Here is an 11,209-nt window from a genome sequence, read left to right as displayed (position 1 = left end):
CAGGACAGGCAAATTTATAGAGACAGAAAGTAGATTAAAGGTTTCCAGGCAACAAGGACTTGGGGGAAAGGTCCTGAGTGATAATGTCCATAGAGCTTCTTTCTGGGGCGATAAAAATGTTCTAAAGCTAGATTATGGCCATGGCTGCACCATCCTAATTATGTTCAAAGATACCGAGATGTCTACTTCAATGGTACAAATTGTACCAAATGTATAATCCAAACTATATGGTAGGTGAATTGTATTTCAATAAAGTTGTTTAAAGAAAAACAATTAATGCAATGGACATAACCCCATCATTAAACTGAACAGGCCAACTTCAGCGCAAGTTTTGCTTTTATCTAGAATCCCTCAGTTCTGAAATACTGAAGGTCTCATATTCACCCCATTTTGATCAGTAGGACTAGACACTTTCCAAACATTTGAATATTCTTATTTTTACATTCTGCCAAACTTTGTGTTTGTGTAATCAGTGAAATACAGTGATCAAGGAATCCACTCTTGTGCAAGTGGTTGTCAGATGACATCAAAAAAGCTCCCAGGGCCAGGGTGAAGCCATCAGGGTGGAAAAGCTCTTATCTGGCAGAACCCTCTGGGCCCGTGGGACACCTGGCTTCTCACCATTGACATTGACAGGAGTTGGGAGATGTTATGATGCATCTGGGGCCCCAGTCCAGACCTGGAGGGAGCTGCTCAGCCCAAGAGGAGAGGCCAAGCCACCTGGAGGGACAAGGAGACACTCATTCCCTGCTGGTGATTCTGCGACCTCCCAAACAGCTTCTGGAGAGCTTCGAGATTTTCTTCTTCTGCAGCAGGCACCATCTCCTTCTCAGCCAAGCCTACAGCTCTTGGCACTGGCTGAAGCTCCCCTGGGAGCTCATGGCAGCCTGGCTCCCTCCCTTGCCATGATAGAGAGTGTCTTACACTTCCATCCCTGTTAATGAGCCAGGGGAAATGGGGTAAACAGCCAGCGATGAACTTCACAGATGATACCAATATGGGAGGTGCAGGAACCCACTCTAAGAGGGAAAGCAAACACTCTGAGAGGGAGGGTCAGCCACCCAGTCAAGGGCCAGCTGAGCAAGGTGGCTTGGGGCGCAGTGCATGTCCACCTACACCGCTGGCAGCAGAAAGGAGCGGAAGCCAGGTCCCTTAGGCCTGGGAGGCACAAGCCTTGACTTAGGTCATGACAATAACCCTCAGCAAATTGGATGGGGATGTACTGTTGGGAAGGGCCGTTTGCCCAGCCAGTGAAGCACAGTCAGAATGCTGTTCTAGCAAAGGCCTTGGTGGGGCCGTGGTGGGAGCAAAGCCCTTCTTTTTCAAAGCTATTTCTATGTCTGCTGCTGGCAATCGCCTGGGTGGCATTTACAGAACTTCTGAGAACATAAAGACTAGCTGGGACATGAGGCTCCACACATGTTGTGCACTGCAGGTTTCGATGGAGTAATCCTGCTCACCGAGCGGGCACAGTACAGATGATCAACATCCACAGATCTCAAAATACGAAGTAAGCTGAGCAGGGCTGGAGCGGCGGGTGGAGTGGAGACACCCCAAGGTGCTCAGGAGGACAGAGGCAGAAAGCACACGTTGAGCTGGGGCTCTAGGATGCAGGCCGGAACTGCAGCCCCTTGAAATTCACACGCCAAAGCCCTAACTCTGAAGCAGTGACGATAAATAACTCCGCACCCTTCAGCAGTCAGTCACTCCCCATTTCCCCTGGCAACCCCTGACCCACTCTGTTTCTGTGGATTTGTCTATTCTGACATTTCATATAAAAGGAATCACACAATGCTGCATGTGACCTTCAGTGACTGGCTTCTTTCACTTAGCATAATTTTGTCAGGGCTCATCCACGTTGTCCCTTGCATCGGAATCGCTTTCCCTTTGACTAAATAATATTCCATTGTGTGGAAATACCACATTTTATTCCCTCATCAGCAGATCGGGATTTGGGGGTTTCTGTACTTTGTGGATATCATGTTTTTGGTTTATTGTTGTGCTGGGGATTGAACCCAAGGCCTCACACGTGTTAGGCAAGTGATCTCTCACTGAGCTACATCCCAGCCCATGGCTATTAATACAATTTCTGTGAACATTTGTGTACATGTTTTTATATGAACCCACGTTTTTATTTCTCCTGTGTATATTCCTGGGGTGGGGACTGCCAGGTCGTATGGTAATCCATATTTAACCAGTTGAGGAGTTTCCAGTCTGTTTTCCAAATGGTCACATCATTTAACTTTCCCACCAGTGATCTATGGGAGTTCTGCTGGCTCCATATTCTCACCTGTTCTTGACCCTGTTCAGAATCACAGCCATCTTAATGAAGGTTAGCTCACTGTGGTTTAGTCTCCATGCTTTACCCATCTTCCATGTGATTCTGATGCTGATGGGGGTTTCATTCAACACTGTTCTATTCCATGACTAGAGATTAAAAATCCAATTTTGACCAAGCATTTAATGAGAAAGACATTCAGGTGGAGATCATGAGTCTATCGGTAAAAACCCAAACCCATACTAGGGACAAAGCCTGAAGTTGGCGTCCTGATAATGGAAAGGGAACTGGGAGAGCAAGACTTCATCTTTGTCAAAGGCGGTTCACAGGTTTTCAACCACAAGGTTTTCAGCTAACAGTCACAGCAAACCCAATCCAACCCCACAAAGCAAATTCAGCTGCCTCTTGTAACCAGAAGGCCAAGGGTACATGCTTTAGCTGATTAATTCAGTGGCATGACAATACCAACAAACAATGGGTTTTTCCCATCTTTTACCTCTGCTGTCTTCCGTGCCTTAGTTTCAGTCTTCAGGCCCGTCACTCCATGAGCACCAGGTGACTAGCAAAGTTCCAGGTCTCATAGACTCACACAGCGACATCCAAGGCCATCAGAGGATCTAGGATCCAGCCTTACTAGTGCCCCATTTAAAGTTTCCCAGAAGCGGCCCACAGACTTCCCTCCTACCTCATTGGCCAGAATTATGTCACATGCACATTCCTAAACCAATCACTGGCAAGGAAAGTGCCATTATATGATTGACTTAGGTTAACCAAGATCCACCCCTGAGTGGGGGAAGAGGGATGGTTTCCCCTTGCTTGCAGGAGCTCAAGTTCTGTCAGGAAGGGAGGTATAGCCCTGGGCAGGCCACAGTGAGCACTGTTTATTACACTCCGGAGTGAGAGATTATGGAAAGGAAAATTGGAAGAGACTCGACCCTTTATGCCACTCTCTGCAGACTTACAGAGATTTTCCTGAAGGCTGTTATAGACCACCAATAACCTTTTTAGGGCCTAGTAATCCTCATTCTAAGGACATCATTTATGTGGCTTTGAACTGTCTATAAAACCAAGGATTGACTCAAGTTCTCCTGGCTCTAAGAGGCTGCCAGAGTCAAGTGAATGGTACTTGAAGCCTGGGGTTAGGTGGTGGAGGGAGGAGTCCATGGCTCCTAGACTAAGGCCCAGTGATGGGGCCACAGAGTGGTGGACCGGTGTCATGAAGTCAAGAGGACAAGGAGTTGGTTTGAGAGAAGTGAGGGATAGGTAGGAGAACTGTAAATAGTGAGTGGTTTTGGACAATTAGAGATTGTGGTCCAAATTAACTTGGAAAATGTGTGTCAAGTTTTGCAACTTGATTTCCTCTTTTCTGTGGTTGCTGCTTATATTCAATCTACCAACAAGAAAAGGGCACGTGGTCAAGGCAGGTGGCAAGGACTGAGCTGGTGTCATTTCATGGAGCCCCACTTAACTGCTCTGGGTCTGCATTGCAGAGTAACCCCAGCTTCTAAACCAATCGTGCTACAGAGTACAGCCCAAAAGTTCCAGACCAACTGTCACTTTCCTTACGGTCTTTGTGCCTCAGAAGACCTTGGGAACCCAGCAGGCACGTGCACCCTGACGGCTCACCTGGGGCCTGCTGAGGGGTTGCACCTGGGACCCCCTCAAGAGGCAGAAGCAGTGGGCACACATTCAGCCTGGCTGGGTCCCTCCATTTCCCGCTTCCTGGGTGGCAGGCGGAGGGAGGGAAAGCGATGTAGTCAGGCAGATGTCTTGGAGCTCAGGGAAAGTAAAAAAAGGAAGTAGGGAATTTGTCTGACAGACCCCAGTGAGCAAAATTAGCATCAGCCACAGGCAGAAGGCTCTCCAGTTACTTTTCCTCTGCTTGAAACTTCAGTAACTTTGCAAAGAAAAGATATTTTGTGTGACTGCACCCAATCCATGAGGGGACGTCAATGAAAGAATGGGGGCTTTTATCCATTATTTATGCAGCTCAACATTATTGAAGGGTTATGCTGTACAAATAAATGCACTGTGCTCTGCACTAGGGGAATCGTTGGGGGTGTTGGAGTTAGACAGGAGTGCCCTAAAAATCTAGTACCAGGGTGGGGCTTGCGCAGAGAGGAGTCCATGCAACAGGTAAAAGGGAGACTCCTGGGGAGGCTAGGATTGGGTTGCTACTCACTAGCTGTTGGACTCTTGGTGAGTTATTAACTTCTAAGCTTCCATTTCCTTATCTGAAAAATTGGGATAATAAAGGAACCTAATTCATAGGATCATTGCAATAGAAAGTAATGTATACAAAAGGTTCAGTGCATTGCCTGGCTCAGAACACCCCTCAATTAATGTCATTTACTGGCAGCTATCATCAAGGGAGGGGAAATGATTTGTCATAGGGGTGACTGAACCTGTTTACATTTATTGTTAACCCTTTTTTATCATGAAGTACAAGCTATACAGTGAAGTTCACACAAATGTACAGTTCAATTATCAAAAATTAAATACACCAGCTGGCTGTGGTGGCATGTACCTGTAGTCCCATCTACTCCGGAGGCTGAGGCAAGAGGTTCACTTGAGCCCATGAGTTTGAGGCCAGCCTGGGAAACATAGTGAGACCCTGTCTCAAAACAAACAAAAAAATACGCCCATTAACCACTCAGGCAAAGAAGCAGACCATTAGCAGGACCCTAGTCCCATTTGTGTTTCCTCCCAGTTGGGAAATTGATGTCCATTTATGATAACACTTCCTGACATTTCTTAATAGTTTTCCGACATAAGTATCCACTCTGGAACTCTATTTTAATAAATTTATATGAATAGAAGTATACAATATGCAATCTTTAGTATTTAGCCTATTTTACTCAATGTTGTAAGAATCCTCCATGTTTATATGTATAGCCATAATTCATTAATTTGAATTATTGTATAATATTCCAGATGCATTCATCTATTTGGCCTTTTAACTATGATACGTATTTGACTATTTCTACTTTGTAGCTACTGTGAATAATGTTGGTTGACATTGTCTAGGTACATACCCAGGACTGGTATCACTGGGTCACAATGTATGCATGTGTGTGTTCAGCTTTTAATAGAGAATGCCAAATCATTTCCCAAATTGGTTGTACCAATTTATATGCTCACCAGCAATGTATAGAGACTTGCTGCTTCACATCCTTGTCAACACTCAATATTTTCCATCTTTTTAATTTTTGCCATGCTGGAGGATAACTGGTAACTGCTTTTGAGTTTAATTTGCAATTCCCTAATTAGCAATACTGTTGAGTACATTTCATATGCTTATTGGTCACTTATTTACATTTTGTAAAGTGCCTGTTTCAGTCTCTTGGCCATTTTTCTGTTTAGTAGTCTTTTTCTCACTGCTTTGTAAGAGTTCCTTATATATTCAGAATATGAGCTGACTAACCCGGTGTTAGTCAGCTTTTATTGCTGTCATCAAAACACCAAACAAGAACAACTTAAAGGAGGAATAGTTTATCTGGGGCTCACACTTTCAAGGTTCAGTTCAAGGTCAGCAGGCTCCATTGCTCTAGGCCTGAGGTGAGGCAGAACATGCAGAAGGGCGTGGTGGAGGAGAAAGCTGCTCAGCTCAGGGTGGCCCTGAGCAGAGAATGAGGAAGTGCTCTCAGGGAAGATGCACCCTTGCAGGGCAAGCCCCCAGTGACTCACCTCCTCTAGCCATGCCCCACCTGCCCAGTTACCACCCAATCCGTCCGTTCGAACTAGGATGGACTGATGAAGTTACAGCTCTCATAATCAAATCATGCCACTCTGAATGTTCCTGAATTAACACAGGAGCTTCTGGGGGCACCTCATATCCAAACCACAGCAGAGCCCTGTGTTGGCTATTCCTCAAGCATCTTCTCTTTTGATGCTTGTTTTTTCATGCTCTTCATGGTATCTCAATGGGCAGGAATTTTAGATTTTAAAGTAATTCAATTTATTAAACTTTCCCCTCATGGTTAGTGTTTCTTTTATCTTTTTAAAGAAACATTTCTTTATACTGAGGTCATGGAACTATGCTTTCATCGTATATTCTAGAAGCTCTGGTATTTTACTTACTCATTTAAATGATGCTTAAATTGAGATTGACTTTGGACTATGGAGTGACGTAGGGGCCAGCTGACCCGGCATCTTTTTTTTTTTTTTCCAAAGATTATTCTTCCTCATGCAGCATTAAGTTGATCATAAAATACCCTAAACAAGAGCAGCCTCCTCTCTGACCACCATGCCATCACAAAAATAAGAAAAATAACATCGTCATACTATCTTTAACCGCAGACCCTGTTCAAGTTCTCAAATTGTCCTGGTGACATCTTTCAAAGCCAAAGGATCCAGTCTAAGGTCATATACTGTATTTAGTTTTTATGTCTTTTTTGTTTTCTTCAGCTTGGACCAATTCTTCAGGATGTTTTGTAGTGTTTTCCTCCCAACTTTTGTGATTTCAACAATTCAGAAGGTTTTAGGCCAGCCATTTGGCAGACAGTCCCTCGCTTGGATGTGCCTGACGTTTCTTTGTGATTAGATTAAGGCTATACTTTTTGGGGTGTGGGGTAGGAATATCACAGAAGCAAAGCTCTTGGATTCTTCTCACTGCACCTGATCAGATTTTAATGTGCCCCATGGCTGGTAATTTTTATGTCCATCACTTGATTTACATGGTGCCTGGCAGCTTTCTTCTCTGTAGAGTTACTGTTAACAGACTTCTGTAGATCATACATTGGGAGGTTCTGTGGTCAAGTGTGCCCCCCAGGGGTTCACATTTGGAACATGGCCCCTAATGTGGCCATGTTGAGAGGTGGTGGGGCCTTTAAGAGGTGGGGCCAATTGGAAGGTCATTAGGTCATAGGGGACCCTGTTCTCAGAAGGGATTAAGGCACTTCTCATGGGATCCTGGTTAGTTCTTGTGAGAGGATGGATAGCAAAAAGCAAGACTGGCCCCTTATTGCTCCCTCTGGCTTCCTATCTTGCCATGTGATGGCTCTCATATGAGCTCCCACTGTGATGCCATCTGCCACAAGACTCTCATCAGAGCTGGCAACACGCTGTTTGGATTTTTAGCCTCCAAAACTGTGAGCTAAATAAGCCTCTTTGTTTTATAAATGATTTAGCCTCAGGTAGTTTGTTGTAGCAACTTAAAATCAACTGATACAGGAGGTGATTTGAGAAACATCCTGTTTCTCAAAAACTAACCCTCCTGGTATTAACATTCATTGAAGTTTCTTGCCTGAATTATTACTATGGTGGTGGCCAAATAATGATTTCATAATTCTGTCATTCCTTTTATGTCTATTAGTTTGCATTGTTTCTATCCTAATGAAAAGCTTTCTCCTTTCTCCAGTCATTTATTTATCTGTTAGGATGAACCCACAGTATCAGTATGGGACCTGTTTATGTTACTCACTAGATTGTTATCATTATTAATTTTGACACTTAAGTGGTCTCAGATTTGGCCAGTGATAACCCATTCAAGTTGGCACTACTCTTTTGATATTTTGTTTTCATGTGTATTTTCCCTGCTCCGGTTCTGGGGGTAGCCATTTCCTCAAGAAGTCATGGTTCCTTTCAGGGAGTGGTATGGGTTGAGTATAAGGAATCCCCACAAAAGTTCATGTGTCAAAAAATGCAGGAATGCTCAGAGGCGAAATTATTAGATTATGAGAACTATAACCTATTCAGTGAATTAATCCATTTGATGGATTAATAATGTGGATGGATTACTGGGTGGTAACTGTAGGCAGGTGGGGGATGGCAAGGGAGTAGATGACTGGGGGCTTCTCTCTCTCTCTCTCTCTCTCTCTCTGCTTCCTGGCTGTCATGAGCTGAGCAGCTACCCTCTGCCATGTCCTTCCACCATGATGTTCTGCCTCACCTCAAGCCCAAAGCAATGGAATCAGTTGACCATGGATTAAGACTTCTGAAACCATGAGCTCAAAATAAACTTTTCCTCCTCTAAATTGTTCTTATTCCATATTTTGGTCACAGTGGTGAAAAGTGGTCGAGCACAGGGTGTTTAGAAACCAGGAACTGGGCCATGGGTGTGCTCAGATACATGTGAGTGTAAATGTGTCTATAAACGTGCATGTACATTTATACCTATATTTCAGTCTCTCTCTGTATTTAAAGTCACAATTTCTCATAGCTAACTCCAATTCCAAACAAACACTTGAGTTCATTTTAATTTCTTCCCTTTCCATCTTTGTAACTTGCTTATCTGACAGCAAGAAACCTGGCTCCCATGACCCACTATATACTTATTTTTGGATCAGTGTCCTCTGTAGGTAACCACTTCCCATTGGTACTGCCACGCTCTTTCCCCACTGATGCAGCCCTCCTGTCACTCAGGAGGCCCTCCTCACCCTGCCGAGGCACCTCACTCTGGGCTGCCACCACCCCTGAACCTCTGCACATGGGCCTACTTGCTTGGCTCTGCCTAATGGCTCTTGAACTGAGTTATTTAGGAAGAAAGGCAGAGAAAAAGGAGGGTACTCAGACATTTTTAGTTATTACTAGTGAACCTTTACTTGGGACATTGCTCATGGCTGATCAGAAAGTAGAAGCCATTAGAAGAGAATGGCCTTCCTGCATCTGGATTCACACGCTCATCCTTCCTCTACTACAATGGATGAACTGTCCCTATTCTTTCTAGGGCTGGAACCCAGTCTTTTGGCCTTCTCAAGGACTTGCCACTGAATTTATCCTCTTTCTGGTTATCTCCCTACAAAATGACTCTAATATCTTGTATCTTAAAAATAAATCTAGAACCCCACCTCTCTCTACTCCTTTTCCTTGTAGTAAAAGTTCTCCCACCCACGGTACTGGGGATTAAACCCAGGATACTCTTACCACTGAGCTATAGTCTCCCTAGTTAGCCCAGGTTGACCTCAAACTTACGATCCTCCTACCTCAGCCTCCCGAGTAGCTGGGGCTACTGCACCCAGCTTCTTTTAGTAAAACTTCTTAAAACCTTCCTTATTCTCCACTTCCCTAACCCATTCTTTCCCCAACTCCACTGTGAGCAGGCTTTCATTCTCACTAGTCACCAAAACCACTTAAGAAGTAACCTTCATATTGCAGAAGTCACCAGCTAACTGGGTCCTCCCCTTATTCAATCCACAGTAGCATTTAACATGGCAGGTCTTCCCCTCTTTCTGGAAAGACTTTTTTCCCTTCCTGTTTGCCTCCCACCTCAGTGATCTCTCATTGCCCCTGGCCAGCTCCTCTCTTCTTACCAAGTCTGTCAAGCTGAAGAGCCACAGGCTGCTCTCCACCCTCCTCCCCTTCCACGTTTACCCCCAGGCCAGCACGCACCGTGCAGGTGCCAAGGATTAGACCTTGCCTCTAGTCCAGCACACGTCTGATGGCCTATGCAGCTGTCTCAACTAGGAATTGTAACTTACGTTAAACTTCACACAGCCTGAGCTGCCCCTGCTTCTTGTCCACACCACCCCCAGTTCTTATGGTGTTAAGTGTCTCCATCACTGTAGATGGCGTCCCATTTGGGTAGTTGCTCACCCAATCTAGGGTGGTCGTCCACTGATTCGATGCCTCTCTTTCCCTCACAATGTCCCTCTGAAATCTGACTTCTCATCTTCTCTGCTGCTCATTTCTTCCTTGGATCATTAACGTGATGGCCTCCTATTCTCTCTGCTTCCTCTTAACCCACGCCATGGGTAACTCTTCACCTTGCAGCCAGAGGGACCTTCTATAAACTTAAGTCAGATCAACAGATGCCTCACTCCAAACCCTCCAGTGGGGTTTCATCATGCTCAGAATAAAACTCAATTCTTCACCGTGGACACAACGGTCCTCCCTGTTCCGGTTCCTGGCTACCTTTTTGAACTCATCTGCCTTTTGCACTCTAGTCAAGTCACGATGACCTCCTTGCCATTCCCCAAATATAACAAACTCACTCCTGTCTCAGAATCGTTGTTTCCTGTTCCCGACCTGGAATGCGCTTCCTCTAGAGCTTCCCACAGATGGCTCTCTCACATTCAGGAATCTGCTTAGTTCTCCTCCTCATAGCTGGTGTTCTTCACCACCCAGTCCAAATCCACAGTGCCCTCAAAATTCCTATTCTCCCTCTGGACTCTTCCTTCTTGGTAGTACTCGGGGCTACCTGACATTATGCCCATGGTGCATGCCCCACCTGAACGTAAGCTCCATGAGGTCCGGACCCTGCAGGTCTTGTTCATCTGACGCCCACAACAGTGGCCAGTGCACACAGGCTATGCTGATTGGGTGAATTAATGTAGGAATGATTCAGGCAGTGGCATGTGACATGGCCACTGTGACTAGCAACTACTTCCGGAGTGAAGAATGGTTAGGAAAACTCCAGACAGGAACTTCAGATGCTCCTGAAGTACCATGGCCCCAGCAAAACTCACGTTCCCTCAGCTTCTCCACAGTAACATCCTTCCCTGCCTCACTGCTATGCTCATTTCCAGTGTAGGAAACTCTGCCTTGGTCACTGATATTTCCAAGTTCCACGTGAAGCACCTGAGCCTGAGGAGTAGGTGGGTGCTCTTTTATTTTGCCTTTGCATTTCACATGTGGGTGCTGCCACATTATTTTAAGAACACAGAGGCAACTCAAATAGTCCTCCTATGGCAGCATCCTGTTCACCCTCTTGCTGAAGTGGAGTTCCCACTTACTCTCTGGCTTGCTTTCTATGCTTAACAAAAAATGATGATGCCAGTCAAGTCTATGTTGATTCTGTTTCCTGTGACTTTGAGGTCATGCTCCCAAGACTGGGGAGTGTGCTACCTTGGGGAGAGGCAAAACCAAACAAAAATGTGCAGGCTGGATGGATCTTTGCTGGTTTGAAACATGGCCCATGGCTATGAAATGAATATGGCTTCACCTCATCTCTTAGACTGCACAGGCAGCAGATAATAGGCAGTTGGTCCCAGT

Source organism: Sciurus carolinensis, chromosome 8 (genome assembly GCF_902686445.1).
Source record: "Sciurus carolinensis chromosome 8, mSciCar1.2, whole genome shotgun sequence".
Taxonomy (NCBI): Eukaryota; Metazoa; Chordata; class Mammalia; order Rodentia; family Sciuridae; genus Sciurus; species Sciurus carolinensis.
This window is presented reverse-complemented; position numbering follows the sequence as displayed.